Consider the following 16,262-nt stretch of genomic DNA (forward strand, 5'->3'; position numbering starts at 1 on the left):
GTGGTTAGGGGTGATGAGGCAGGCAGGCAGAGTGGTTAGGAGAGATCAGGCATGCATGCAGGCAGGCAAGCAGTTAAAAGGCAGCGGTCCCAGATTGCAAGAGGGTTCAGGCTGGGCTGAGGGACACCCTCCCCCCAGAACGAATTTCATGCACTGGGCCTCTAGTTTTTAATAAGCCTGTTAGTTGTTCTTCTGTAACAGAGGGACCACATGCTTTTAATAACTGTTTCAACATTGTGATATATTGCTGCTGTTCTGTGGACAGCTTTTGTCCCATTATGAAACCTTAGCTGAGAAAGAATTCCCTCAAACTTAGAAATCCCAAGTGGGCTCCAATGACTTACTGCACAGTTACTTTCGTTTTTGAGGGTTCTGTTGTGTTTTGTTGTGTTCCTTGGTCCTCACATGGAGCACCACTTGCCAGGGCTGACCAGCAGACCCTAAGCGACAGATAAATAAATTACTCAGACACTCGTTTCTGTGAAAGCGAGGCTAAAGAACTGCTTGGCTATAGGCACCAAGAAGCCCTGTTCATCTGCCTCCGTAGGCTTTTATTGTAACAACAGTTTGAACTAAAATTAACCTCTAGATACAATCAGCAGGGAACGTATCATTGAGAAAACACATGCTTCTACAAGGTCGGGTCTAAAGGACTAAACAGAAAGATTCCAGCAAAATACCTAGGGGCTCAGACTTATTTGGAAAAGTCAAGACAGGGGCTGCCGCCTTCAACAAGGTCCCCCTAAAAGGCCCCCGACCTTTTGGAGAATCCTCTTTACAGATTTCCAACCAAGTCCCGTGTTTCCCTCCATTCCCCCACATACATCCATCCTCACATTCCTTCACAAGGATCCTGGACCATCTAGATCCTCCACCAATGCACATAATCCTTCACAAACATTTCCATTCCACACTCTATATTCCCTGTCAGTCATCAGAGTCTTCCCAAATTCCTCACCTTGCTACATCCTGGGGTTCTATGAACTGACCCTGTGCTTAATCCATCCCTGGAGCCTGAGATGGGACCTCCCAAGTGACACCAGATGCCTGTAAGAGAAGGTGAAGAAGGGGCTCACCTGGGGGTGGGGGAGAAGAATATATTGTTCTCTACATCGGTGCTCTGGAGATTTCCTATTCACTTTCCAATTGGCTGGACCGACTCAGAAAGAAACCTACAGATAACACAAGCACAGAAACACACAGGTACAGAACACCCCCAGCCTCTGCTGGGCACTCAGGTGCCAGGCTTATGTCCAGGCTACAGGCTCACACAGGCCGACACAGTAGACATGGGAAATACCTTGAAGGGGAACACACACACACACACACACACACACACACACACACAGAGAACAAACAATTGGGGCCACCCAGACAGTGCCACAGGATACACACAATGGACATTCCTCCATATGATGGCAGGAAATCCTATCATCAATCCTGTCCCAATAAACAACTTCTCTGCCCTGTCAACCTCACATCTGATAGTATATTGTCCCTCAGAGTCCAGGGTCTATCACCTTAATTCAGCAGTAAGAGTCTTCTCTGCACTGGCCAAACTTAAGGATGGGGACACCACCTGCATTACACCCTTCCACACAATGTGTTATGTTGAGACCAATTCTCAACTTCTGGAAATGCTTATATTGCAGAATGTTCTTGCCATTGAAAAAAACATAGCACCGTTATCCGGAAAATCCATGGTATCTCCAGGACTGGCTGGAAAATTACACAGAAATATAAAAGTACAGAGATTCAAACAATGCCTGTGAGGCCCATGGGTGTGTGTGGGCTGGTTGAAGGTGGGTGAACTGATTTCAGGGCCTCAAGTATCAGGGGCTGCTCCTGAATACCTGGGAGAATTCTGGGCTCCTCAACCACTCAAATACAAAACACCTCAGTCTCAACTCCTGGCTGAATGGGGCAGAGACTACAAGGGGCATGTTCAGGCCCAGAGCTTTTTCCAGGCCCTTAGGTTTTAGTCTCAGGGAGCACAGGTATCATGATTCCCTGTGGGTGATTGTGCAGCTCAGCTCGTTCCTCACCCTCCTCACTGACAGCAGGGGACCCTCCCCTACTGTTCTATCCTTCACTGTGTGTTCTGTCCGCATGAGAACCCTGCTGGCTGCTTCACCACAGCGTCCCTGGTCTGTGATGGTGTTCACATGTGTTGACTCATCTGGTAAAAACAAACAAACAAACAAACAAAAAAACAAAAAAACCCAAACCCCCCCCCCCCCACACACATATATATTGATTAGAGAGAGAGAGAGAATAATGGGGAAACTTCCATTTGTTGTTTCATTAATTTTATACACTCATCGTTTGATTCTTGCATGGGACCTGAGGGGGGAATGGAACCTGCAACCTTGGCATTATTGAGATGATCATTTAATCAATTGAGCTCTCTGGCCATGGCCAAATTTACCAGGGGTTTTAAATAAAATAAGTCATTAATGTATCTGAGAATAGATAGATATTAGAGCTACCATGATGGCAGATAATGATAGAAGGCTGGGGTAGGATTCTTAAAATTTCATAACTGTTTTGTTTATATGAATACTAGAGGTCTGGTGCAAGAAATTCATTCATGGGTAGGGTCCGGCCGATGATCAGCACTGATCAGGTCTTCGGCCTGTCTCCTGGGGACTTTATTTATTCTGTGCTTCCCCCTGGTGGTCAGTACATGTCATAGTGAGCAATCAAACTCCTGGTCTTAGGGTCAAACTCCCAAGGGGGCATTTTGCATATTAGAGGCCCGGTGCACAAAAATTTGTGCACTCAGGGGGAGGGAGGGTCCCTCAGCCCATCCTCTGCCCTCTCGCAGTCTGGGACCTCTCGGGAGATAATGACCTGCTGGCTTAGGCCTGCTCTCGGGTGGCAGAGGGCAGGCCCAATCCCTAGGTGCAGACCCATGTTGGGCTCAGAGCAAGGCGGATCGGGAGGTTGCGATGCCACCCTCAGTCACGCACAGGGTAGGGCTGATTGGCGGTTTCGGGCACCGCCCCCTAATACAGTCAAGGCAGGGTCGATGGGGAGGTTTTGGTGCCACCCCTGTCACGCACAGAGCAAGGCCAATCAGGGGGTTGGGGAGCTCCCCCCTGTCACGCACAGAGCAGGGCCCATCAGGGGGTTGGGGAGCCTCCCCCTGTAACACACACAGCAGGGCCAATCAGGGGGTTGAGGAGCTCCCCCCTGTCACTCACAGAGTAGGGCCCATAGGGGAGTTGGGGCACCACTCCCTGTCACACACAGAGCAGGGCTGATCAGGGGGTTGGGGCGCCACATCCTGTCACAGTCAGGGCAGGGTCGATGGGGAGGTTATGGCTCTACCAGGTCACACACAGAGCAGGGCCCTTGGGGGGCGGTTGGGGCACCACCTCCTATCACCCACAGAGCAGGGCCGATCAGAGGGTTGGGGCACCGCCACTGTCACACTCAGGGCAGGGCTGATGGGGAGGTTATGGCTCTACCCCGTCACACACAGAGCAGGGCCCCTGCGGGGGGGGGGGGAGTGGGGGAGGGTTGAGGTGCTGCACCCTGTCACACACAGAGAAGGGCCAATCAGAGGGTTGGGGCACCGCACCCTGTCACACACAGAGCAGGGCCAATCAGGGGGTTGGGGCTCCACATCCTGTCACACACAGAGCCGCAGGGCAATCAGGGGGTTGGGGATCTCCCCCTATGAGGCACAGACAGGGCTGATCAGGGGGTTGGGGCCCCTTCCCCTGTCACAAACAGAGCAGGGCCGATAGTGACGTTGTGACCCCGCCCCCTGTCACACACAGAGCCACAGTGCAATCAGGGGGTTTGGGCGCTGCCCCCGTCATGCTGATCCCGGTGCTGGGAGGCATATTACCCTTTTACTATATAGGATAGAGGGCTGGTGCACAGGTGGGGGCTGGCTGGTTTGCCCTGAAGGGTGTCCTGGATCAGGGTGGGGGGTCCCGCTTGGGTGCCTGTCCAGCCTGGGTGAGGGGATGATGGCTGTTTGCAGCTGGTCACACACCCTTCAGGGTGGGGGTTTCCACTCGGGTGCTTGGCCAGCCTGGATGAGGGGATGATGGCTGTTTGCAGCTGGTCACACACCCTTAAGGGTGGGGGTCCCCACTGGGGTGCCTGGCCAGTCTGGGTGAAGGGCTAAGGGCTGTTTTCAGGCTGGCAGGTGACTGAAGCTCCCAATGTGTCCTTTTTTTCTTTTTTTAAATTCTGGGCCAGCTTTAGCTCTTAGACTTGGCTCCAGGTCTTAGGCCTCAGCTTCTGAAAGGAGGTATCTGGTTTGTTTGGGTTCTATAATAGAAACACTGTTTCAACTCCTGCTCTGAGATCCTGGCTGGCTGAAAGCAGGTTTCTGGGGTTTTGTTTAGCTTCTATATTTGTAACAATGTTTCAAACTGCAAGCTCAGAGGCTGGCAGCTGCAGGCGGGGAATGTTGAAGTCCTCCGTCACAGAAGCAAGCAAGCCTCCTGTTAGCTTCAAGCTGTCTGGCTGCCGGCCACAATTTTGGCTGGCAGTTAATTTGCATATCACCCTGATTAACCAATGGGAAGGGTAGCGGAGTGACACCAATTTGCATGTTTCTCTTTTATTAGTGTAGACTAGAGGCCCGGTGCAGGAAATCATGCACAGGTGGGGTCAAGCTTCCAGGAGAGGGGATGTGGGAGATTGGCCACTGGCCCTGTCCCTGATTGGGGATGGGCCGGTCAGGTGGGTGTGGAACAGAGTGCTGATCAGGGCGAAGGACAGATGAGGGGGAGCCTCAGGAGGTTGGCCGGCTGGCCTCGCCCCCATAGGGTCAGTTGGTCGGCCACAGTGCATGTCAGCAACTGGTCATTCTGTTCACTCCAGTAGTTCTGGTCACTTGGCTTTTATATATATAGGCAGATATTTGAAATAAGCTATTATGCCCTGACCAGTTTGGCTCAGTGGATAGAGCATTGGCCTGCAGACTGAAGGGTCCCAGGTTCGATTCCAGTGAAGGGCATGTAGCTTGGTTGCGGGCACATCCCCAGTAGGGTATGTGTAGGAGGCAGCTGTTCGATGTTTCTAACTCTCTATCCCTCTCTCTCCTCTCTGCAAAAAATCAATAAAATATATATATATATATATATATTAAAAAGAAATAAGCTATTACAAAGGTAGATTATGTCATTGCAGCAGTAATTTCATGTACCAATTAGGAAGCACTGAAAAGGGGAGGAGGATTTAGTTTCAGGTAGGCAGGCATATATGGAAACATAAAAGTGCTTGTTAAAAAGTGTGTTTTAGTCCAGCCAATATTACTCAGTGGATAAGTACAACCTATTAACCTAGAAGTCATGGTTAGATTCTGGTCAGGGCACAAGCCATGATTGCAGGCTTGATAAACAGTGTGGGGCATGCAGGAGTCAGCTGATCAATGGTTCTCTCTCTTCTTTGATGTTTCTCTCTCTCTCCCTTCTCTGAATCAATAAAAACATTTTTAATATATATGTTGTTAAAATGTATGCTTTAAATTAATTACAATTATATCAAACTTTTAAAAATGTTCAACACTTGCCACTTGCCAATAATTCAGATGTTTTATTATAAACTAGAGGCCAGGTGCAGGACATTTGTGCACCCGGGTGGGTGGGGTGTCCTTCAGATTGGCCTGCACTCTTTCACATTTGGGCATCCTTAGCGTTGCTGTGGAGGCAGGAGGGGCTCCCGCTACCACCATTGCACTTGCCAGCCTTCAGCCTGGCTTCTGGCTGAGTAGCGCTCCCCCTGTGGGAGTGTACTGACCACTAGGAGGCAGCATTGAGCTTCTGTCCCCTGGTGGTCAGTGTGCATCATAACAACCAGTTGTTCCGTGGTTTGGTCGATTTGCAGTTTACCCTTTTATTATATAGGATTTTCTTGAGCTCATTCACTGCTACTTTATCAGTATGTTGAAAATAAAATATAACGATGTACTACTGTAATATCTTATCATGTCCATGTCCAATGCCATTGTTCTGGCAGTTTGAACCTGGTGATGATGAAAGTACTTAACCAGGGAAACTGACAAATACTACAAATCTAGACTTCACTTAAAGTATTACTAAATGCTTGGACTTAAATAATACTGGTGGGGAATGTTAACAATGCAGATTAAACTTATTAGTGTAGGTTATAAGTGGCTATAAATTGTCCATAGGATAAAAGTTGAGAAAAACAATTTTCTTTCTAAAATTGAAAACCAGTGGTTCCATATGGCAAAGAAGTCACTTGAGTAATTGAGGAAGGAGAGAAACTCAAACACATGTCTTAGATGCCACACTGTCCCCCTATTGGTAAGAAAATAAATTAAATTAAAAAATAGGCAAAAGTTCCTGAGCAGACATTTTAGCAAAGGAGTTAAAGACGGTGTAAATTAAAGCAAGAAGAAATGCTCATCATCAAAAATACTTAGGGAAATGTTATCAAAACAAAAACAAGTTAATAGTATACTCATTTCCTGGCCTACTATTTAAAAAAAATAACCGTCATATGTGCTGCCAGGGTAATGTTAAACCTGGAATTTTCATTACTGTGGGTGGGTAGGAAGGCAAAGGGAATGACCATTTTAGATCACAGATCTGCATATCTTAAAATGTAACACGTTCACCGACACTGCAACAGTTAAATAAATAAAACATACACCTGTAGGAAGAACTGAATGCAATATTCCCAGCAGTTCTAGTTATAAAACCCCAAACGTGGAAATAACTGTTACCATATACCGATCAATGGATTAAGTGGTTATCCATAGAATACAACATTATTAGCAATAAAAATTAAAGTTAACTATTTACATAAACATTACTGTTGAATCTAAAAATACCTGTGTAGCATAAAGGAAGCCAGTGTTTGTTAAAAAATTATACACCTTATAGTGCCTTTAAAATTATGGAAAATATGAACTTATCTATTGTAAGAGGAGATAAATCAATGGCTATACGGAGAACTGGAGAATCCGAAAGATTATAAAAGGGCAAGAGGTGAATACAGGGTGTGCAAAAGTAGGTTTATAGTTGTTAGTATTGAAAATAATACAACAGTTAATAAATAATAATAAAAGTATAAAGTCTCCATGGCTACTCTTTCTTATTTTTTTGGGCATGATCACGTTCACTGAAAGGTCATTGGTTTAATTCCAGATCAGGTCACATGTGCGCCTGGGTCTTCAGTAGTGGGCATGAAGGAGGCAGAAGATTGATGTGTCTCTCCCTCTGCATCTTCTCTCTAAAAATCAATAAAAATAAAAATAAAAACATATAAAACTAGAGGCCCAGTGCACGAAATTTCTGACCAGGTAGGATCCCAAGGCCTAGCTGGCAATGAGGGCTGATCGGGGCCTTCCTTTCCTAGCTGCTGGTTGCTGGCCAGGGCCTTCCTTCATTCTGCGCCGCCCCCTGGAGGTCAGTGCCCATCATAGCAAGCGATCAAACTCCTGGTCTCCCGTTCAAACTCCCCAGGGGACACTTTGCATATTAGCCTTTTATATAAATAGTTATTTAAAATAAGAAAATAAATTCTGTGTTTTGCATACTCACAACCATAAGCATACTTTTGCCCCACCATGGATACGGGTAACAGAGAAGCATATTTTACATGTGATGGTTTCTGAGCTTTATCCATACGTTCAACCTCACCAAATAGTGCACATTAGAAAAGTGCTTTTTGTTGCATGTCAGTTAAACATATGCCTAAGTAAAGCCTTAAAATGTGGTTCCAAATAAAAACACAGATATCCCTCTGTTGTTAGAAAATTAAATGGAAACTCTATACAGACATCACCATCTCTCTCCTCATTTCCTGAGAGAATCATTGTTGCCACAGTGTCAGCAAATATTGTCAAGAAGTGAAGACTACTGCCATCAGAATGAGCAGGAATGCTGAATTGTCAAAAACACATAATTTGGGACTAATCATACGATGATCCTTCCTCTAGCCTTGAGTTCGTGTTGTGATAACCTTGAGGTGCACACCATAGAGTAGTGGTCTCAACCTTCCTAATGCCGCAACTCTTTAATACAGTTGCTCATGTTGCGGTGACTCCCAACCATAAAATTATTTTTGTTGCTACTTCATAACTGTAATTTTGCTACTGTTATGAATCATAATGTAATTATCTGATATGCAGGATGTATTTAGGCAACCCCTATGAAAGGGTCGTTTGACCCCCAAAGGGGTCGCGAACCACAGGTTGAGAACCACTGCCATCAAGGGATTTAAGGGAATCCCCAAAACCATGAGATTCTTTTCACAACCAATCACTTCAGCTACACAAAGAACAAACAAGCTTCAAAACTGGGTCATTTGTGGATAATGTTCATAAGAGGCAATTTTCATCCAATATTCTGCCGTCTCTTCCACTCACTATGAAAACAGTGTTTGTCCCAGTATTACTTGCACTTCACAGTGCTACAACAAATGAAACCAGCCTAAGAAATTTCACACATCATGGCACAGGGCTCTTTTGCAGTATTTAAGATATACTGTGAACAGAGAATATAATTCATATTGTTCACAGAGCACAACAAAGGACTCTTCTTCTGGGTGATCTTTGACCTCACCAATAATACAGGCACCAGGCTAAAAAATTAGAATCAAATACTCATGCAGATTTTCGTTAAAGGACTTGGTTAGCAATAGAAAATATGCCAATATTGGACAAAGAGTGATTTCTTTCCATTATTATGTGCCTTCCAAAACTCAGAATGTTTGGGACTCCACCATATCTGCTCCCCTATGCATGTGACAGATCACAAATATCCTTTCAAATCATCCCATGCAGTGAATATAACCCACAAAATTAAAGGTAAAAAAGCAAAAAACTCCTTTACTAAAAGATTATAAACCAGAACAGAGGACAGCAAGCAGTTTGTAGGTTGGTGAATTAGAACCTAAAATTCCTCAGAGGATAATGTTAGAACAATGATAGAAGCACAAAAAAGGACTCCTCTTCTGAGGGACCACTGACCTCACCAACATTAGAGGCACCAGGCTGCAAATTAGAACCATAAAGTTATGCAAACTTTCTTTCATTGCCTTAGTCAAAGATATAATATAAGCCAATATTGGACAGAGTGATTTTTCTGACATTATTATACGCTTTCCAAAGAACAGAAAGTTTGGGACCCCACCATATCTGTGATGATTGATCACAACATTCGTATCAAATCATCCAGAGTGAAATTTCTTTAAAAAATTAATGCTACAAAAGAAAAAACATCTTTACTAAATATCATTAACCAGAATCAGAGGACAGTAAGCAATTTTCAGGTTGTTGAATTATAAAGTAAAAAAATTCATAAAAGCATAATGTGAGACCCACAATGTCCCTAAATGTGGTAGCACTCCTTAGCTTAGGATATGTAGTCTGGACAAATCTTGGATCAGATGCATTCTCTAGTCAGAGAGAAAGGAATGAAGATCCTGTCAAGAGCTCAGAGTAATCTGAATTTTCCCAAGCACAAGTGAGAACACAGAATACATTTCCCCTGAGCACACAGGGTTTGTGACTGATGCACACTCTTCAGGTGAGCCAGGTGGTAGAGGTGAAATCTCTTCAGCCACACATGCTCACTGTGACATCAATCGGGTGTTAGATCTGGGCATGTTAGCAAGTGCAATATAGCGCCTTCAAACCTCACTTGTACCCGAAACTTATGAGGAATCTAAAAGAGTGTATGTTCCATTAAAATGGGGTTTAAATTTAGGAAAATAGGCCCCAAAGAGTTGCCTTCAGTGTTGTTATTCTAAGTGAGAAAAATAAAAACATTCCCTGCACATTTAACACATCTCTCCAGTGTGAACTTTCAAGTGTTTAATAAGGTTAGATTTTTGGCTAAAAGATTTCCCACATTCAGTACACTCCTATGGGTTCTCTACAGTGCGAACTCTCAGATGTACAGTGAGTTGAGCCCTTTGCTGAAAGGACATCCCACATTTTCTACATTCATATGACTTTTCTCCACTGTGAACTCTGTGGTGTTTTTCAAGGTAAGACTTATCACTGAAGAACTTCCCACAATCATAGCACTCATATGGCTTGTCGCAACTGTGAACTTTCAGGTGTTTAATAAGGTTATATGTTTGGCTAAAAGAATTCCCACATTCAGTACACTCATATGGCTGCGCTCCAGTGTGAACTCTGAGTTGTCCAGTGAGGTGACTCCTTTGACTAAAGGACATCCCACATTCTCTACACTCATATAGCTTTTCTCCAGTGTGAACTCTCTTATGTTGAATGAGGTTAAAGATTTGTCTAAAAACTTTCTTACATTTGTTACACTCATAAGTAAGTTCTCCATAACAGACACCCTGAATTTTACCAAATTTCAGGTCGTTGCTGCCAGCGTTTTCATATTCACCCCCCTGATGAAGACTTTTTCCATCAAGAAATTCCTGGGAAATCCCACTGCCACAGTGTAGTTCCTCAGGGTTGGAAGTGGGCTGGTGCTGGGGAAACTCTGAGTTGTATTTAAAGTCTTCTCCAACCTTCCTGCTGGTTGAAGGCACTGAAGATAAGTAGAAGCTGCACCTGTTCACAAAGGAGGCCCTATACATAGCTTATTTCCAGGGCCCCTGTCCACACTCATTCCTCTGTTGCTGGTGAGGGTTTGTACTGAAACAGACGTCTCCAACACATGCGTCACTACAGAATGCTTTATGCTTAAAATATGCTACATCTGACTCAGTCAGGTAATAAAATATGTTGTAACACAGAGAAACACCGCTTACACAGAAGGGTTTTCTGGGTTGCTGGAGCTGTCTTAAAAGCCCTGACCTGTGACTCTCCTTGTATAGATACACTTTGACCAGAACAGGCCTCCTTATCATCCATGTTATGCCAACAACCTGAAAAGTGAGAAACGGTGAGGAAATGAATGTTGAATGTGGTGACAGGGGGAATTTCCATTGCAAAGGTTTGTTATGTATCACAGTTGGTACATGCAATTCTCTGAAAATAAGAGATATGCAGAAAGGATTAATAAGAGGCTCTTGTAACTTTCTGGGCTAATGAAGATCATAAAACAGAAAGGCCTTGCCAGAAATATGACACAAAAATGGCAAGCACCACATGGATTAGAATATGGAGCTCCAGCTAATCCTTCAACTAACAGCATTTAGCAGGGCTTGTTGACTGGGGAAGGGGGCAAGCTGAGCAAGAGGTTGGTTCCGTCTTACTCCAAGTAAAATTCAATAAAGGAGTAGCTGGTTTCCAGGACTAATTACCACATATGTGCACCTCATAACACATGTGCACATCAAAGTTGCAGATGATTGCAGAGGCACCAGTGCAGAGAAACAGGTGATGAAGAGGTGAGCAGTCATCACTGGGCCAGAGCTACACAGCTTGCTATAGTATTCAGGGAAGAGAATATTCCAAAAAATTGAATGAAAGTCTTAAAGAACAGCCCATAGTTCATGTAAGTGAAGACCATAACATGACCCAGGTTGCCACAAAGAACCGTTACCCAGAGAAAGAGTACAGAAGTTGAAGCCATGCATATGGACACTGTCAGCCTCCCATGAAGAGAAAGTGCAAGCTGGGACCTATTAAGCTCACTTCAAGACTCCTCACTCTGTTTCCTTTACTTTTTGAGGTAACAGGTGTTAGGGATGTTCATGGAGACCTTTGTTCAGGGCTCTACATCCAGCTCATCCCTGTCAGCCACAGCACATTTGACAAGGCAGTGGGTAAAATTATCAGAGGCCATGTTCCCACTGTGGGAGAGAGAAAGCTTTGCCTGAGGAATAAATGAAGAGAGGTCATCACCTCAGGACACTGGGAGAACATCAAGGTCTTACCTACAGATGACACAAGTGCAAACACTTCCAGCATCACATCATAGTATAGAAGTCTCTGAGCCTCATCAAAGAGCCCCCATTCCTCCTGAGAGAAGACAATGACCACATCCTCAAAGTTCATATCCTGTCATAATGGGGACAGTACAGCCCAAGATCAGCTTCACTCCTAAAATTCTTAGTCTGTCATACTCCCCACCCTCCACATCCATCTGCTCTGTCCACTCCACACATCAGAGAAAATACCAGGGCTTCATCCCAGGAAAGCCATTGTCTTCTTATATTCCTACTGACATTTTCTCTTCCCACTATAATAAAGGCAGATAAGACACCTGAGCTATGGACTCCTGTGTACACCACACTGACTTTTATCAATAGAATGGGTGTCAAAACCATAGGTTAAAGAGAGATGCTGGCCATAAAGATAGTGTGAGTGATTTGATACTGGTCTTGTCAGGCAATACCCTCATATTGTTTCTCAAAGACACCAAATACATGGCATCACACTGCACCCTCCTGACCCCAATCCCAAGGTACTGAGGCCATGGCTTTGCACTACCTGTTGCTCAGAGTTCTTTGAACAACACTTCTCTCACACAGCTTCCTTCTCAGAAGCACAACTTCAAAGGTAATGCAAATTTGCTGTGGTGAGGACAAATTGTTTCCTAATCACTTTTTTCAAAATTATAGTTCACCACATCCATAATCTCTTACCCCTTACCCTTCTCCCTTACCCATTCCAGTGGAGATTTTGAAGCCTGCGTAATACTGATGTAGGCTTTCTCATTCTTATCAACCTGTGTGTCACCCCCAACAATAAAAGGCAGGTGGTTAGTTAAATGGCAGCGAAGCTCTGTACCTAGAATGTAGCACCAAAACACCCCTCTTTACAGGCAATCACCCTAAAAGTCACTGTATTGGATCATCCAGACACCACCAGAAATGGACTCTCTCGTCATTCACTCTTATGTCAATGTCAGGGTGCTGTGGTCATCAATTCACCTTCCCTCTTCAAGTGCACATCACTCTTTTCCACACGTGGCTCACACCTGCACTCCCTCAGCCCCAGGCCCCGTAGTGCTCTCCTTGGCCTCTGAGTTAATTCAGCATTTGTTGTCCAGAGAATGCTTGCCAACATCTCTCACTTAACTGCAACTCAAGTCCCATACCCGATGGCGTTCTGACCAAGCCCAGTGAGTTTCACAGATGACCACTCAAACCTCTAAGCTAATCCACAAGACTGTCTGCAACTCTCCAAAACCAGGCCACACCAAGGGTCACAACAAAATCCTGGTGAGTGTTTAGAGAAGTTAATATGTACCAGCCCTAGTCTCACTTTGTTGGAATAACTCTTCCGCTTCTAAATAATATCAGGTCCACTCATCTTTTAAAGGCCTTGGCCACTGCAAAATGATTACCTCTCCCCCACACTCTACATGACAACTTCTACCTCTCTGTGGTGTTGTGACACCCACCTTCCACGGTGGCCCCAGCAGGAAAGCTAGACCTCAGGGTCACACTGTCCTTTCTGAGCTACTACTACCATTACCAACCTGACCATGATTTCCTATATATTTTTAAAAATATATTTTTATTGATTTCAGAGAGGGAGAGGGAAAGAGAGATAGAAACATCAATGATGAGAGAGAATAACTGATTGGCTGCCTCCTGCATGCTCTCTACTAGGGATCAAGCCTGCAACCTGTGCATGTGCCCTTGACCAGAATCGAACCTGGGAGTCTTCAGTCCACAGGCCGACGCTCCATCCACTGAGCTAAAACAGCCAGGGCTCCTATATTAAAGTGATTTACAGTCCTGGCTGATGTGTCTCAGTTGGTTGAGTATAGACCAGTGATGGTGAACCTATGACACATGTGTTAGAGGTGACACACAAACTCATTTTTTGGTTGATTTTTCTTTGTTAAATGGCATTTAAATATATAAAAATAAATATCAAAAATATAAGTCTTTGTTTTACTATGGTTGCAAATATCAAAAAATTTCTATATGTGACACGGTACCAGAGTTAAGTTAGGGTTTATCAAAATGCTGACACGCTGAGCTCAAAAGGTTTGCCATCACTGGTATAGACACATGCACATGACTTGGTTGTGGGCTGGATCCACAATAGGGGTAGTGCAGGCTGCAACCAATCCTTGTTTCTTGCTCATCATTGTTTCTCTGCCCCCTCCCTCTCCCTTCCTTTCTATATCTAAAACTTTATATATATAATTTAAGTACCTGCCAGTTCCTAAATCAGCTCACTCTTCACTACAAGCCTTTGCACAATCTGTAACCAATGCCCTGCAGGAGCTACCACGCATAACATTGGTTGCTAAATACAAGGTCCACTACATGAAGCCCTAGTCATGACCTTAGGAGTCTGGGCTTAGTATCTGTTCAAAGTCCCCAGGTCCAAGGGATACAAGAGCAGCTGGACAGCCCCAAGACACAACTATCTCAGAGGCCGCAAGAGTGTGAAGACCTGAAATTATCTTCACCGTCCCGTACACCCAACTCATTCTGCATTTGCAGGAATTTGTGTAAAGAAAATGGTCTGTTGAGAGCCTGGCAAACACCGCCAAGATTTATGGGCTCAGGCTGCTCAGTGCCCTTGCCCAGCCCAGAGGCCAGGTGCCCTCCAGATGCCTGTATTATCTCAGGCCTCCGCCCTCAGTGCTCACTCTTGCCAGTTACCTGATCATTTATAGGACTTCACCTTCCTGTCCACAGATGCTGTCTTCTAGTCTGTCCTTCCTCTGAGCAATGTTAGGAAAAGTTAGAACCCTACCCCACAAAATGTCCCTCCTTTTCCCCCAACCATCTATGTTTCCAGCATTCTGAGGGTGAAAGTAAAACTCCTCCTGCAAAACCTCACCTCATCTTCTTTGCTGCCTTTAGACCCAAAACAGGCCTGGGTTTTCCTAATCCTCATGGATCAGCCTCACCACCGTGTCCTTACAAGGTGACACTGCAGCCTATGGCCCTCTTCCCCCATCACACCCTGTGTCACCCAGGAGAGACTCACTATTCTGGATGCGACTTCCTGGGCTGCAGGACCTGAGGGGCACCAGTCCCCAAGGCTGGAGGGTGAAATGGGGTGAGGCTGTGGGAACGCTGTGGTCAGAGAGGAGTCCCGGAGGCTTGGAGGCCCCACTCCCAGCCTGTTGGTGCTCAGCAAGCCTCAGACACACGCTGCACAGCAAGGACGCTGCCTCCTAGGCCTCCTCCTACACATGTCCAGTGGGCTGAAGACTGTGAGTCCTTGAACTGAAGAGGTCAAAATGCCCGCCAGGAGGAGGAAGGTGGAAGTCCTGCCCTAAGGGGATGCACTAACACCAAAAACACCCATTAGCTCCGCCCATGTGGGCCCATTCCTTTCTGGGAAATGTAGTTTTCTCAAAAGCCAAGGGGAGGGCTAGCATTCAGGCCAATGACACTAGTGAATAAAGGTGATGTGGTTCAGCAAGTGGCCCTGGGGAAAGACAAGATGGGACCAGAGGCCTGGTTAACTAGAACAGACTGGCAGGTCTCCCAGGGGCGGGGTATGGGGAGGACTGGGAGAGATCCCCCAAAGAATATATGCACGGGGAAAATGGGAGACTTCTGTAATACTAGAAACAATAAATACATTGGTTTTTTTTTCAATTTTTAAATAATATAGCACCGCTGGTATGACTCAATGGTTGAGCAGCAATCTATGAACCAGTAGGTCAAGGTTCTATTCCTGGTCAGGGAACATACATGGTCTGTAGGTTCAATTCTCAGTTAGGGGAGAGGTACGTGAAGGAGGCAGCTAATCAGTGATTCTCTCTCATCATTGATGTTTTTATCTCTCCTTCTCCCTCCCTCTCTCTAAAATCAATAAAATTATATTTTTAAAGTATATACATATATACATAGCCCAAGGACATAGACAATAAGGTGGTGAGGGCCTAGAAGCAGTGGGGACAGTGTAGAGGGAGGCAAAGGGGGATGGAGATGGGGGAAAATTGGAACATCTGTAATAGAGTTAATAATCAATAATAAAAAAGAATAGTTTGCCCACATGCCATGGTTCATTGCTTGCATGTGGACCCATAAACCATGAGATCACTGGTTCAATTCCAGGTCAGGCACATACCCAGGTTGGAGAGCTCCATCCCTGCAGGGGGCATGCAGGAGGCAACTGATCAATGATTCTCTCTCATCATTGATGTTTCTCCGTCTCCCTCACTCTCTAAAAAAGCAATAAAAACATTTTTAAAAGAATAGTGGTAAGATTGATTTGATTCAACAACACCCAAATGAAGAGGCACTTTTCATCTAATTCACTGCAATCTTTCACACTCACTATGAATGCAGTTTCTGTCATACTGGTGGTTATATTGAAACCTCAGAGTCATACAAAAAATGACACCAGGGCCCAGTTGATAGAGCATCAACCTGCAGACTGAAGGGTCCCAGGTTCAAATCTGGTCAGG

This window comes from Myotis yumanensis, unplaced genomic scaffold, assembly GCF_028538775.1.
Source record: "Myotis yumanensis isolate MYYU_CA2020_CCGP unplaced genomic scaffold, mMyoYum1.0.hap1 SCAF_21, whole genome shotgun sequence".
NCBI classification, from domain to species: Eukaryota; Metazoa; Chordata; class Mammalia; order Chiroptera; family Vespertilionidae; genus Myotis; species Myotis yumanensis.